We start from the raw sequence: 17,169 nt of genomic DNA, 5'->3' as shown, positions 1-17,169 counted from the left end.
TCTGTTACCATGCTCTGATGACAGATCACAGATTGGTCTCCAACCGACAAGTAAAACAGACATGTCATGTCACAAGGGAGAAATGTGAACTGTTACATGTTCATTATCAATTGAAAACATCTTTATAAGCACAGATACAGACTAGAATATGCCCATATAATAACACATTCTCCTCACTGGCTCCACAGTTAAAGCAACAGAGCCGAACACATAATCGCTGTGTAGTACTTCACAAAACAGTTGGAGAGAGACTTAAAGCCTAAAAGGAGGCTTCTGGTTGCAGTTATGAAGAAGTCTGTAAGTGTTGAGCTGTTTGAGGCCTGTGTAGACAGCTCTACTGATCAGATAAAGGGGCATCTGTTCGATGTGTCGTACTTTACCAACATGGTTAACCAAAATTAGTTTCTGTAAACATGTTATGCCTGAACTACATCTGTCCTCATTTTAACTTGATAACATAGTTTATAGTTTTCAGGAGCTTCCAGAGGCCCTGTCTCTCAAACTGAGACACTACACTACAAGAATGCATTGCACAGCTGCTTACATAGACAACATGGGGAAGCGTAGAAACAGTGACCCTGTGGACACGTACCATAACCCAGAGCCAATCGTGGCCATTCCAGGTATAGCATCCAATTGAAAGAAGTTAGCCCGGTCTGATGGTTTAATGACTTTTAATGAGTTCTTTGCAGGCCATAAACCAATGTAAGAGCTGAGTAGAAAGCAAACAACAAAAGATGAAATATTATATTAGCTTAACTTGCACATTAAACAAAGTATTATCTTAATTCATCACTCTGTGTGCACCAAACGTTAGCAAAATACATTCTCAAAACTGTTGGACACGCATAAATGCACTTAACATACATTGTTGCCACACTCAACTGAAGCTAAACTCTTTATCTTGCTCTCCCCGTTTATCTTTTATCACCCTTTCTCTCCTTATGCTTGTTGTTAACTTTCTGCACCATTTATTCTGTTTGTAATAAACTTCTGCCTTAACAGGAAGTAACAAAATAACAGCATATAAAAGTGCATAACAAGCGTAAACTTCACACTGGGGTCATTAACACTAGGCAATGCTCGTGTTTCCACCGGCTGTGTCACAGCACGTCTCAGCAACGTCCCAGAGGAGGCTGTCCACTGTGCTGTGCGGAGAAAACGCACTGAGCCTGTTTTGGATGGAAGCGGACCGAGACCACATCAAGCTGCACAGAGCAGATCAAGCCACACAGGAAGTCAGACAGCGGAACGGCATGGTGCATCCGGTCCATTTTCAAACTGAAACACCCTGTGCAGACTTGGGACCTACACCACAACAAAGTTGGAAATATGAACAATAAACACAGTTAAAACAGGCAAATAATAGCCTAATAACCACAGTAGAAGCACAAAAATCAAGGAGAAATGATGAAATAAACAGTCTGAGCAAGTCAACAACATCAGGCCGGCATGATTCTCCACTGCAAGCCAGGTGTAAGACTCTACAGCCATGCTAACAGTTCTTAGACTGTATTGAGGAACACTAAATGCTTAATGCCGATGCAGCCCACCTATCCCTGGCTCTCTGATGCGACAATGTCTGCTAAACCTTCATGTGAGTGTGCTATGTGTATGAGCTCAGGCTACTGTGGGTGTTTAAGTCTTACACTAATACTAGACACTGAACTTCTGCATCAGTATTTATTTATGTGTGTGTGAAGTGAATGACATTGTGGCTAGAATGCACAGTGCAATGTTGTAGTAGCTGAGGGATTAACAGATTAATATGGATAATATGAGTAAGGGACAATATTTACTGTGTGATGGAGCATGTCACACACTGCTGGATTATTTGATATTGAGATATTTAGTGAGTAAGCAACTAAAGGCTTATGCCCCTGGCCTCAAACAAACACACATGCTGAAACAACTGTTTCTGAACTGTGTTCATGTCAACTCTTCTGACTATATTTTGGCTTGGATTGATCATCAGAAATGTCTGATTTTGATTTGTTTTTGTACGTGTTCTCATATATTTGTGTGTTGCAAAAGATAAATGTTACGTCCCTTTCTCTCATCCCATTTCAGTACACTGAGGCCATGTGTTTCTGCACCACATGTGTTTCCTGGCACCTTGTGGCATTTTGCTTGCTGCTTCCAATTTAAATCATCAGCTCTGTGTCCTTGACCCAGTGAGAAGAGGCTCACCTCCCCACAACCACCTGCTCTCACATGGCATTAGGCCACAAAACTTCATTATACTATTCATTAGAATGAAGTAGCGGCTGGGGAGAGAGAGGAAAGCTTAAGAAGAAAAGTGGCTTCTTAGTGTTCAGTATAAATACATGTAAAAAGTTGTTTTACCTTTAAATGAAACTTACCAGTGTAACAACCCTCTCTACAGCTGTTTTCCCATCACATCCCCATACCTAAACAACTGAATAGGTCGACCATCAGCATCACACAAAATGACATATATCACTACTACCAAATCAACATGACTGTTTCAGCGAATCTTTGTTGTAGAGTCAGTTTGTTTAGATTTAGGCAGGACTTGGGTAACGTACGTACTTTTGTAACAGAAGAAAACCCTAAAACTGAGTAACATTATGTATGTGACATAACTACGTTAGTAAGTTAAGAGAACTCACCGTTGACTTCTGGTTTCACACTGGACATGAACAATGGTCTACTGAATGAAAGTCCTGTGCTTGTTTAACAAGACCTTCCATCTCAAACTTCCTCTCTATGGCTTTACACTCTTCATACTACTTTCTCCTTTGCAGCTGTAATAATTACTACAGCCACTAGAGGTACCCGCCTAACAACAAACATAAATATGGGTTGTAATAAGCTGCTTTCATTTTCAACCTATATGGTCATTTTGATGAGGACAGACTAATTCTCACAGTAGCCCAAACTGAACATCGACTCTATAGAGTGTGTTTGGATATTGCTCTTTTATAGTGGTTCTTGCAGGGGAGGGTGAGACATGCCACTAAATCCTACACACATTTTTGTCTCTATCTGCCTTTTCAATTGTCAGAACCATTGCACAGCCTTTTTCTTCCATGTACAGAACATTTTGCAAAAACTTCATTCAAAATAGCATCTATTTATAAAGAGGACTTCCTCAACACGCATGACAGATATAGAGCAGTGCTGTCAGCCATTTGACTGTACCAAATCTAGCTTTTGAGGCACATAATTCCAATCTTTGGAACGGTTCTGTATTTTGATTTCAGACTCACATACCTAAACCCCACAAAGATTTTTTCCCTTAAGCATACAAACAGAACTGACTTGCTTCCTGGCATGTTTAGCTTTGGACAATGGTCAAATGAGACTTGCAGGTGTGGCTGAGGTTTTTTGCTATACACTTCTATTACAAAAGGATCAACTGTCAAACCAGGTAACTAGCCCAAGATGACTGCTAAATTATTTCAATTTGATTGCAATTTTTCTGTTTGCAATTTGAACAAGATCGTGGCTAACTCCCACAAGAGTAAACAATGCTCATACACTGTTTTAAGGGACCCTGTAATGGAAGAGGGTAATATTTCATAGCGGTGTTAATATGGACTCCACTGCTTTTCTTGAAAAGACCCACCCTACTCTGTCATGAACACAGCCTCTGATTGATTGACAGATTATTATTTTGCTCATGATAGTACCGGAGCCCTTGTTAGAACAACCATATCCTTCTGGGCAAAAAGAAAATTAAGTTATTAACATGCAGCTTTTCAGATATATTTAGTATCCTATACAACATATTTTGATAAAGTATATGACATTGAGTGTGAACTGGTTCATTTTAATCTGCTGAATTTTTGAGCTGGCTCTAGTCAAGTGTGAACTTGCAAACACTGATTAGATTTAATACACAGTAATCCAAGCCAAGGTTAGGAAGACCTAGACAAAGAGAAAGATACTGATGGTCATGCCTTTTGGACACCTGAGTAGAGAGCAGCATTAACCTTCAGTGAAATAAAAGGGCAGTAGTGTACGTGCAGTAAAAGTTTGGAATTTAACACCAACTTCATTTATATTTAACTCTATGCCTTGGAACATGAGCATTGTTAAGAATTTGCGACAAGCCCTGAGAGTTGGTGAGAAAGGCAGAGCCATGAGAGAAACTCACTATCACTCAAGTGCTTAATAGATGGAGGTGGAGAGAGGGTGATGGGGGAAAAGTTAAACAATAGACAGGAGGAAGTAATATTTTCCACAAACCTAATGAGACCTGCAGTAGAGAATCACAAAAGGTTGAGACAGTGTATGTGTGTGCATGCATGTGTGTGTATTCCTATAGTTCTATGCTAGTTTGAATCAGCTGAGGTTTAGACCTTGAGAGAGGGAGTTTGTTCTTCATTTCTACATAGAGCCGGTTCAGGGTTTATACTTGGGAGTAGGGAAAATAATACATTTAAATTTCTTTTTAAATACATTTCCCCAGCTCAGGTGCTGATGAGGTGGGCGCTGTATTGGATTTCTTTCCTTTTGTTCTGAAAGACAGGACCTGTGTGTAAACCTCTCTAAAGGTCGTATTCTAAACCTAACTGACAGGAACCAGAGAATACATTTTTGTACTACATTTTGTAATACCTTTAGGCCACCGCTGCTCCTTGCCTTCATGTCAATGTTTGCCCAAATAATTTTCCCTTGGGTGTTCACACACTATACTGTATACATCTGTCATATTCGAAGAAGAAGAAAAAGAAGAAGAAGAGGAAACTGGATCTCTTGTGGGTATGATGAGGCAAACAACCATTTCAGTTTTTGGAGCTGCCCAAAGATACAACTATTTTGGAAGAGTATTTAAAGGACCACGCAGCTTATTCTTGGGCGGGCAGATCCTATAGACATATTACTTTATTTTGGTGATCTTCCAGAAGGTGAAACAGGAAATGATATGTAGATACCTCCTGAAGATACTTAATGGTTACCGATTGACCTGCCCACAGTAGATAATTGGCATGAAACCATCAAAGATATTCAGGCGATGAAAAGACTGACTGACTAAAAAATGACTTACATGTTTCAAGATGGAAAAAATGGATAATACATCTATTAAAATAAAGGACATGGTTGGTGGTTTTTCCCTGCTCATCTTCACTGCGTAAAATGTCATCTACATTCCTCCTGCTGTTTTCTCTACTGATCATAGAAGCTTAAATACTAGCTGCTAAGTGGCACTAAGTGCCATAAAGAGATTCCCTGACCATATGGAATGTGGGAGTTGTGGATGTTATGGTGCCTGGCAATGATGTTGTTGTACTGTTCTGTTATTTTTTCTTTGCTAAAAAGAACCAATAAAATCCAAATGTCAAAAAAGAAAGGCCTTACCCCAACCAGGATTCAACCCAGGGCTTTCTTGCTGGGTAAGTGCTAACCACTGCACCACTGTCCTGCTCACTGGGATTGGCATTATCAATCTAAGCTACACTTCTCTATCTCACTCTCTTGAACTATCCCACCTGCAGTGCAGTGGCATCTCCTTTGTAAAAATGCAAGTGAACAGTGATTATAGTCAAAACTTCTAGCAACCAAATTAAAACCAGTTTTAATAACATGCTGAAATATATAGTTAAATGTAAAGATCAATACCACATCAGTCCTTTTTACACAGATCCTGCAATACTCCTACAAAGAAGACCCTTCGTTATGCTTTCAACAATGCCGGCATAAGGCCACCCCAGTACTGGACCTTCCCCAGATATCAAAATTGTACCAAACATCCTCATCCAGCCCACATAGAATTATAGCACTTGGGCTGTCTGCTCCGACAGTTCATTGTATTCTGGTGGGCTGGATCTGGCCACTTCTTGTTAATTTGGTTAACTCTTGGCTGATGCCAAGCCATGCTATGGCCTGCTCTTGGCTCAGATCTGACAAACAGGAGTGGACCATCCAAGTGCCATCATTCCATGTGGCATGAGGGCCAGTTGAACATGTCTGGTGTGGGCAAGATCAAATTTGCAACCTGCGTAGTCGTAAGGTCACAGTTTAGTTAGGTGTAGGAAAACATTGTGGTTTGGGATAAAATCACTAACTTCTGTTACTAATGTACCTAAGTTACCTAACTAATGTAAGTTACCTTATGTAGGTGACGTAACTTCATTACATTAGTTAGTTAAAAGAACTCACTGTTTACTTCTGGTTTCACACTGGACTCAAACAGCGGTCTCCTGAATGAAAGTCCTGTGCTTGCTTAATCCATCCGTCCCTCTTCATATTACTTCTCCTCACTTCCTCCTTTGAAGCTGTAATAATTACAGCAGCCACTAGAGGTCGCCACCTAACAACATATGTAAATATATGTCGTAATGAGCTGCTTTCATTTGAAACCTATATGGTCATTTAAATAAGGATAGGCTCCATCAGCCAGACATTTCCAGTCGCTGCTGTGCTTTAAATTAACTTCTGACTGCTGCTAGTTGCTTTTTAAATCTCCTGGTTGGGTCACACACACATAACAACAACAGTGAACAGAAAAAGGAGAGGAAAATGGTGTGCAGCTGAAAGTTAGGAACTGTTAACCTCCTAACACCCACTCAAGGGAGTCAACACTTTGGTAGACAAGCTTAGTGGCTGCGGGTAGTGAGTTAATCCTACTGTGTTCAGCTAAGGCCTGCATTCTTTTGTGTTGATAGCAACACAAAGGCATTAATTTAATCCTCTAGACTTTCTGACAGATCTGTTTACCAGTACCACCTTTGCTGTGACAACAGCACCAAAATATCTGCAACAGGAGGGCAGATAGAAGGCAGGTAGGAGGTTTTGTAAATGAGGGGGAGACTTTGACAATTAAATGCTGAAAACCTGCATGTGCAGGTTAAGAAATATTGGTGCCAATATCAAGCCAGCGGTCAAATAAAATTGGCTTTTTTTATCACAGTCTCCAGTCCTGCTTTTATTACTATATATTTAATGTATTAAAAATGCATTAGCTTTTATAAATGCTTCGATTTACTAACAATTGGACAACAGCAAAGGTCTTTCAGCAGGCTTTAACCAGAAATCAATCAACAGTCTCTAACTAGTACAATATCTATTCACTGCAACTAGGAAAAGACAACATATTACTCCACTTTTAGCATCACTACACTGGCTACCCATTTTTTTAGGATTGATATTGATATTTTATGGTTCTTCATGGCCAGACTCCAGATAATGTTTTCAGAGTCACTCTCCCCTCACCAATCTGAGACTGTGATCTTTCTAAACCCTAAGCTTAACCAAACCTTAACCACAGAGGTAGGGTTGTGGTTTTGGGAGGCGATAACAAAAGATGTCTTGCTATCACAACAACTGTGGGCCATTTTATTTTCAGAGGAAATTACATGATCTATTTTGTCGTAATGGTTGGATGAATTGTTGGCTCTATGAAATCACCATCATTATATCTCCATGAAATCCTCAATTATGCTCCACCTGTCTCCTCTCTCAAAGCCTTTGTCATAACCAGTATCAGACTGAACCACATTACGTTCACATAGGATACCATCATCTGTTGCATGTGGCAACTGTGATCAATAGAACTGTTTCTGTACGACTGCTGTAATGCTGGTGTCCCTATAATCAGCCTGTAGGTCGGTCTAGCTATTGCTGCTCACTTTTGGTGCACTTTGGTTATTTTGTAAGAATCAATTCTCTCCTTGATTGCCAATCAGCACCCTCAACAAGTTCCCCTTCAAATCAGTCACATTGTGACATGCATCATTTGATAAAACCACCGATTTGTCTGTGTGTAGCACAAAGCTGTGAACGCTGTGGTGTTTTTGTGCTGAGATCACACGTAAATCGCTATATCTTCTACTATGTAAGTGTTAATAAAATCCACATCCATTTCTGGGCAACAGACTCTCCTCTTAAATTTCAAAAGACCTCACAAGTGTAGCCAGCTGAGTGTGTTTGTGTGACTCTGAGAGAGAGAAAGAGAGAGAGAGAGAGAGAGAGAGAGAGAGAGAGACAGGCAAGCTCATCCTGCAGCGATGGGATTTCTATTCAATAAGTGTTATTGCTGTCTCTCCTCCACTCTGCTGTTTATTATGCCGCGGAAAATGATGCTTTCCCTTCGGGACGGTTGGGAAATGGTGTATAAATTGCACTTTCCTTTGGGACGGGTTAGAGCGGTGTGTGTACGAGACAGCTGTCAGCTCTCTCTTACAAAGCTCTCCCTCTGTCTACCTCTCTCTCCCTCTTTATTCTGTTCTTCTTTCCCACTCAGTCTCACCCACTGTCTTCCTGTATTTATATGTGTGCCTCAATGTGTCTCTGGGGCTGGGATGGGCTTGTCAATTCTTACAGCAGCATCTGGCTGCACTACAGTAACTTACACCCCACTCACGCACACACACACACACACACACACTGTCAAAACATTCAATAGTTGTGTGGTGAGGTGTGTGTACACAACGTCTGAATGACCTGGAACTCATGGCTGGTTGACTGATACCATTCTTCACGGCTGGGGTTTGCTGATTCTTCAGTCCAGTGTCTCTCCTTTGTGGTCGTAGGTGTTCTATCTTGCTGATGAGATGCAGTGGTGTGTGTCTCTTGCTTGAATCTCTACAAAAATGTATGTTCCTGTGTGTGTCTTCTTGGGCAGAACCCATATAGACTAGCAGAGCATTGTTGCTGAACAGTCTTGCTTTGTTGTGTCTGATATAAAAGATTTTGAATGGTGACACATTTCTGAAATGGCAGCATCAGCAGCAACATCCCCTGCAGTTTCTTGTCGGCTACAATGCTGATATTGTCTTCGACGAAAAAATATGTGACCTAAGAATCTCGGTGACAACAATAATAATAATAATAACAAATGTGTGTGTGTATATACAGTATATATGTATGTATGTATGTATATATATATATATATATATATATATATATATATATATATATATATATATATATATATACCAATAGACTTACCAGTGATATAATTGGTGGTCCTTACCCCTTCCAACTGGTTTCTGTTAAACTTCTACTGATCATGACATGACATGACTGACATTTTAAGCTCAAGCTATTTTTTTGTCTAACTTCCCCTCAGCAGGACACTTGATTGCAGTGAGTTGTTGCAGTTTAATTTCCAACAAGTTTCTGTCAGACTTCTGCAGGTCAGTAAATTGATATAAATGTTTTAAATCATTCACATTCTCACTACTTCCATTTCAATCCCTTCAAGTAATTTATTTCCAATTTTAAAAGTTTCATTTCTTAATTGCCTATTGAGACCTAATATTAATAATGTCTTCTAACCACCAAGTTAAATGTATCTCTTTTTATATTTTGAGACAACATTACATTAACGAATAAATTAATGACAGAAAAAAAGTTAATATTACATTGAAGTACCTGCGTATAATAACTGTGCCTGATTGTTGAATTGGTGAAAAGGTCCCACTGAGGGGAAGTCAGAGAGAAAGTTAAAATGTCATGATCAGCATAACATAAATTACATAAATTACTCTGCTTAACAAACAGCACTGAAACCACCTCTGCAAACTGATGATCTGCTACTCCATGATGCAAGTGTATTCCACTCTATTACAAGGGTTATAGCCTGCAGACAAGACTTTCCTTAAATAAATTATTGTTTGAATCGCAAGCAGTTCCTTTTGAAGCATTGATTTCTCCTGCCGAGACACAAAAGAAATTAATCGGATTGCTTCAGAAAGATTGCTTTGTGTACTTGGAGGTGAGCTACTCACTGGTTCCAACTGAAATACGGGAGCAATGCACCAAATGTCACACTGCTCAGGAACAGGAATGTGCAGATTTTATTTATGTATAGGCTTTATCTCAAAATGTTATTATATCCATGATGTCTGGATGTGGATGTGATTTGTTATTTGAATTAATGTACGCATGTACTTGCTGAAATGTCAAATCTTTAATGCTGTTTAGATTATTTGAATTTGAAAAAAAAAAAGAAAAACCTCAGCTGGAATTGGTAGCTTACCCCGTTCTTCAGCCATTGCCGGTAAACAGGAGGATCCTGCTCTCCCTGCGTGTTCATGAGCAGACAGGACCGCCTCTTTATGGAGTTCTCTGTCCTGATTGGATAAAGTAGACAGGGATACCAGACAATTTCTCTTCTGCTTCTGCTATTCAAAAACACTCTATAACAGTGATTACTGTTTGAACATAGAGCTTGGCTACAGTTCTTTTGAGGTTGTCCAATAGAATTTAAAAGGGTTTCCAGATACCAAGGGCCATAGCACTTCAACCGAAGAGATAAAACATGAAAATCAGCTGAATAAGACTTAGTGTATTTAGTAGCAAACATTCCTGGGTGTGACTGAATATATATCCTACGAGAAAAGTTTTTTATAAGAGTGAGACTTATCTGCTGCGTTTATTTATACATCCATCCATCAGTTAAGCTAAGCAATCAAATGTCAATCAATGAGTCCCCCTAGTCAATCTTCCAGACAGTCAATCAGGCAGCCAGCTGCTGCTTTAGTCAGACAGAAACAAGGTCAATCTAAACACTCAGTCAAGCCAGTCAATCAAGGAAGGAGGCTGGTCACCCCATCATGCCATTTACCTGGTACAATTTTAGTGTAATGCCCTGCCAACAGATTAGATACATTACCCCAAGTAATGATTTCAGGCTCATTCAGATGAAGCTGAACAGAAAATGGACGTTTGAAATGAAAAAAACAGACGTATTATTTGTCCCAAAAGGACTTTTTCATGCTGTGCTGTGCTCTGCTCTGCAATTTGTTCAGCGCATGCAATCAGTCAGCCGGTAACCCAGTCATCTGGCCAATTTATTTAACCATTCATCCATTCAAGCACGCAGCCAATCAGTGGGCTTATGTATCAGCCAGTTATCCACTCATATAAGGGCACAAAGCAGGATTTGAAAGTTTGAGACAAAATAACAAAACTGCATGAGTTTGCGAGGTCCTGCTGAGTCTGTTTAAGTTTACTGGTTAATGTTTCACTGCACATAATAAAACTTATATTCTTGACCCAGTTTATTAGATTCACATCTACAGCAGGGTTGAATGGACTTGAGACACAGACTAATACACTGTTGATTTTAGTTTTTTCATGGAATTTGATCATAAAAATAAAAATAAAATGGCCTTTTCTTTTAAGCCTAAGGTCACTTACTGGCTTTGTCTTGGGCTTTCACCTTCATGTCATGGTCTTCAGCAGATGGAGTTTTCTCAGTCATTGCTGAGGAGAACTAAGTGTCCATGAAACATGACAACTGAGGTCTTTTTCGCCCAGAGAGACTATGAGATGTGGTTAAAAGCTCTGAAAAATGCTATAGCGAGTAGGGCTGCCACGATTAGTCGACTAGTCACGATTACGTCGACTATTAAAATCGTCGACAACTAATTTAATAGTCGACGCGTCGTCTTTTTTTTTTTTAAACTTTGTTTTCTCTCTCTGCTGCGGCACCTTCCACTGCCGCGTCTGCCTTTCTGTCCTTGACACACATGCGCAGTAGTGGTAATCTGGGTCAGCTGTGGTGTCACCTGAAGTTATACCAGACGGGCTCTCTGGTATCATGGCTACCGGAGCTCAAAAGTGTGGGAGCATTTTAAGAAAACAAAAGAGAAAAGTGTGCAATGCAATATCTGCAAGACAGAACTCGCCTTTCACAGCAGCACAAGTGTGATGCACGAGCTCCTGAAAAGGAAGCACGTTGTGGCTGACAACGACGATGAAGAGGGACCGTCGTCTCGTTAAGCTAACTGGCTAGTTAGGTGCTAACATTAGCGTAAACAGAGAGCTAACTTACTACTTACTCATATTGATAGCTGTAAACGTTAACATTAGCGATGACGATTTGATTCATTAGCCTTAGGAACAAGAGCCTTGTGCAGTTTGGGATTATATAGAGTCAGAGTGTAGTAAAGTTGAATACAGTTGTGAGCACTGAGCACAAAATGCACTTTTGTTATATTCAGGGATGCAAACAGCGCGCCGAAAAGCGCAACTCGCTTTTTTCGTGGCCAATTAGGAGACTTGTGTGAATCGTTCAGATCCGAAGAGTTTTGTTTTGGGGGGTGCGTCTCAGCTCGGGTCAGTAAAATTAACAGGCTGACAGTGACAATCACGTGAAACTGAGGCGAACTCATTCATGGTTGCCTCTGATTATACTGATAATAGCCTACCTATTAGCTTCCAATGTAGACGCGCAACATGCGCGCTCACAACCCAAAGCGGCGTGTAGCCGCATGCATTCGGTGCGACGGCGACGCCGTTTTTCCCCCCGTGCATGTCCGTGGAGCTGTGCGCCGCGGACGTGCACGGTTCCCTACGTTGCTGTGTCAGGCAGGTGTTTCCCACGGAGCTCTGCGCCGTTTCAAAGGTGAAGGAAGCCCTAAGTGGAAAGACGTTGCCTCCGCGATGTAGAATGTGTTTTATAGAAGAGAAACACACATTTCAGGAGCTGACTTGTATCATCAGAACAGACACATGTAAACACAGAAAGCTGAAAATCACTGGACATGTCTGTTGGGATTATACAAATCAACAGTGTAAAGTAGAGCTGTCAAGATGTATGCAGATGTAGTTAATTATTGCATATCCTACTGTACCTATCACTCCTATTGTTTCTGATGTACAGGTGCATGAGAATGTCATGGGAGAGTTTATTAAGGCCTATGTCACTAGTAGCATATACCTTAAACACTTCAAGCTGAAAGCTAATGATTGTTATATAAGAGCAGCTGCATGCTGGTGCGATAAACTGTATGTTATACATTCAATTTACGTATGATCCGATTAGTCAACTAATCGAAAAAATAGTCGGTGATTAGTCGACTATCAAAATAATCGTTTGTGGCAGCCCTAATAGCGAGTAGACCTTAAGTTAAGTTGTGTCAAAATAGTTTGTCAAACAATTACTTTCACACCCAGGAATTAACTTTCATGCTCAGTTTGCACAGGATCCATCTCTGTCGTGATCCTCTGCCATTTCAACTGGTGTGTGTGTGTGTGTGTGTGTGTGTGTGTGTGTGTGTGTGTGTGTGTGTGTGTGTGGACAGGGTGTTGGAGCGTCTCACTCTGCATCTTTGCGTGTTGAGTCTGTTTTTTACAGAGCAGCTCCAACAGCTTGCTGACAAACACTTTGCATATTATGACATATTATGAGTTTTGGACTGATAACAACGTGAAGAGGTTCCGGTTTGGTTAGGTATGGTCTAGGCACAAAAACTATCTTGTAAGGTTTAGGAAACGATCATACTACAGGTTTAACTAACTACATTCAGTGAGTTACATAACTCGCGTATAAGTTATGTAATTTATGCACAGTGACTTAAAAACAAGTCAGTCTTGAGTCCTGGTCACAAACAGGACAGGAGCCCTGGTCCTCAGAAGGAAAGTCCAGTTTATGACCCACCCAACCACTTGGACTTATGGTCTTAATAGTACCACACTAGAGGGGCACTTCATGAAGTAATGCTAGAGGGGTACCTCCAGCATCAAACAAAAGCTGCATTCCCACTGAAATACTTTTGTGTAATCTGTGGTAACTGTATCTAAATTCCAGATCTGCTCTGCTTTTCCACTGTGGACAGTACCGTTAAATGTGGGAAGGGTTGTTACGAGCTGGCTTGGGGGTGACCACTTTCACTTTTCCGGCGGTTGAAAGACAACAGGGGAGACTGGTCTGAAGCTGCTGCATCTATCAACTGATGCACTGTGATCTGTACTGTGCATTACTGCCAGATTCACAGCATATACAAACTGATAGTTTTTTTTGTTTTTTTTCTCTGCTCCATTCACCACCTCTTTTCTGACTATTCTTGACAATGGAAATGCAAACTGAACTGAACTTAACCGGACTGCTTTGGAAACAGGACTTTAGATATCTAGGGCCTCTGACCAGGCTGCTGTATTTTGTATTTGGGACGGAGAACGGGCTGGCAGCTTGCGTCGCTGATAAATTATATTCATTTGTATATTTACAGAAATGCCTGTATTTACTGGTAATTGACTTCTAGTTATTTTAAAGAGCGCTTCATGTTGTCTTTACCTTGTCTACAGACATAGCAAAACATATTTTGTGTTTGTGGATAGATTGAGAGAAAGAGAGAGAAGGAGGAAATGGAGGGAGGAGGGAGACAGTCTGTTACAGCTCATTTGAGTCCCACCCTGCTGTCTGTAATCACTGAATCTGGGTCTTCATGCAACTGAATTCACAATATAGCTACGTGTGTGTGTGTGTGTGTGTGTGTGTGTGTGTGTGTGTGTGTGTGTGTGTGTGTGTGTGTGTGTGTACCATATAACCAGATGAAATATTTGCAGTGAGCTCAGGCATCTTATGGGCCACTGTTTCAATTAGGGAATTACATTTTGTAGTGAACAAGCAACAGGAGCCTCTGTCCTGTTGTAAAGAAATGAAATAAAAAGAATGAAACCTACATCGAATTATCAGATTATTCCACAGTTAAATATAGTTATCTAAAGCACTGTCTACAAAATGTCTTCTGTCTTTAATAATGATGTATGTTTTGGTGTTGCGGTGTATAATCCTTCATGCTGTCGCATAGTTTCACTGCTGTGCTTAAAACGTTTTCACTTTCTGCCTGCAGTTGAAACTGCAGGTGCTGCATCACTATGTGACCCTCCTGAAAGCCTTTAGAAAAGACTAAGTGTACCCAGGAGCTGTGAAAGGAATATTATTGAGTGGAACACTGTGGTTCTAATAGCAATTATTTCTTAAGTTCTCCTTGCTGCAACCCCCGACACACCAATCCCAGTGCCAGCTTGTCAGGAAGCACACTTCATCTGTATGCATTAACATGCAGAGAGTTTCTCCCAGAAACGATGAGAAGAGAATTTAAATCCAAAAACTATTTACCTGCAGTAAAATACACAATTGGAAAGAAACTGTGTAGTCCTAAAATATTCATAGACACAGACAGGTGACTTTAAGGTTGGCTGTTTGTGTTTACTATGTCAACAATAGCATCAATATGCAAAACTTGACAAGTCCTCCAACCTAAACGAAAAAATAGGTTGTTGGTGACTTAACACATTATCGTACATCATTAACCATACTTGTGGTTAAGGTTTGATTATGTTAAAGCACAAAAAGTTCTTGGTGAAGATTGGACAATGATGGATGCATAAAAAACAGCGATACACATGTACATACGACTATTTTAACTTCATATGTTAAATATTTACATACAAACATAAATGTCATTTTCCTCAGGTGGGCTGCTGCACTCAACATTAAAAATACATGTGCACAACTTTCTCCCTTCATACAAAGAAATGCTGGTGGTATAAAGGTGGTATAAAGACAATTTATTTAACAATTTCCACAAAGTATCACATGAGGACAAGTGACACTAGATTTTTAGCCATTCTGTCCTGCAGTAACCCCAATGTTTCTGTCATTCACCTGACTGAATCACTTGAGTCACACGCCCACCTGCTCTCCATTCATTCCATCGCCCCTTATTCCCTCCAGATCGTCTAGTGTGCCTTACCTGCCATAGCCTTTCAGCTTCAGTCCCCTGCATTTTGCCTGCTATGAGCCCCAGTCTGCTCATCTACCTGTGCCCGTTTTGTATTAGTTTTCCTGATGTTCTCCGCATGCCGTTTCTAACTTTAACTTTTGCCTGCCTAATGATGGTAGCCCCATGGCCTGTAGGAACTGATTAATGTATTAAACTGTAAGAGAATACACTCTGATTGTATTGTACTAGGGTTCTCATATTTCTTTCATTATTTGACATACGGTAAGTATGGCTGTATGTAGGGGTATGACAATCCATAGATCCAAATCTATATATTGATTAAATGATCAATGATCCAATGTGATCGATGTAAGATGTGTCTTTATTTTGAAAATCCCCTGGCTTGTCTGTGTAACCTTGTCTGTCCATGCGCACCTCCTTCCTAAACATTAAAGCAGTGTTTCTGCCAGGCAGGCAGTCAAGAAAAAGACAATAAGTAAATGTACTCCCCTCTCAGGAATAAATCAGCAGTGTGGAAATATTTTGGACTTTAGAGAAAAGACAACAAACAAACAGGCTGTCTCACTTAGCAATCCCCAACTTGTTGGTCTCACTAAAACCAAGGGTGAGTGAGAAAAAAACTGTTGAGTAGAGGAAAAGTCTGCTAGCTGCTAGGCTTATTTATGTATTGTAAAATGTAATAGGCTTAACTGATATGGTGACCTGCAAAGAACTATTGTCTCCTTGACAGTTAACATTTAGAGGAATTGTATACATTTGTTGAATGTCCTTGTGGTTAAGCCATGTTTGTGCGTTAGTGGAGTCAGTTGGTTGTAGCTAAGGAGGTATAGTGGGTTGTCTAGTAATCAGAAGGTTGCTGGTTCGAGTCTCTGGCTCTCCCAGCTGTATGTTGAAGTGTCCTTGAGCAAGATGCTGAACCCCAAATTGCTGATGAGCAGTTGGCACCTTGCTCTGCCATCATGGGTGAATGTGACAAGTGCTGTAAAGCAGTCTGTAGACTGGAAAAGCACTATAGAAATGCAAGGCCATTTACATATAAGTCTGTCTTTATGTATCTGAATTAATTATCTTTGTGAGGTCTAGTTTTAAAGGAACAGATAAAGATGAAAAACAAATAGAATTAATAAAATGTAATGAAAATACGTTTGTATGGCAATTATTCTTATCATGGTTTGATTTCCTGTTTCTGAAACACAGTCCAATCTTAATCGGGGTTAACTACTTGTTTTTCTTTGGCACGCTCACGCCTGGCATCCTGTTTCTGAACATTTGCCAGACCCATCGAGTTTCAGTATTAAATTACAGTATTGTACTTCCCTTGGTTTGCTATCAACAGCATGCTCTCAGTCATTACAGTATAAATTCCAGAAGGAGCTTTACACAATTTAGAGAGAACCATTTATTGTTTGTGATGAGCCACTAACCAGATGGCTGTGATCCTGATGAAAGGTCCCACATTGCCATGGGAGAGAATAGGAAACCAGTCTGGCAGATAAATGACACACACACACACACACACACACACACACACAAAAAAATCGGATGACGTGACCACCTGAAATACTAATGAGACACAACAGAGAGGTCATGTCTGTTATTTGGACTCAGAGCTCTGATGACAAGGGAAAACATGGCACACCATATTGAACAGATTATTTTCTTTTGTTTGTGTGTCTGTGGTACATTTTTACAGCTCTGTGTTTGTTTGTTTATTTAT

The sequence above is a fragment of the Pagrus pagrus genome, assembly GCF_965226575.1.
Source record: "Pagrus pagrus genome assembly, chromosome: 5".
Taxonomy (NCBI): domain Eukaryota; kingdom Metazoa; phylum Chordata; class Actinopteri; order Spariformes; family Sparidae; genus Pagrus; species Pagrus pagrus.
Note: the sequence above shows the minus strand (reverse complement) of the source record.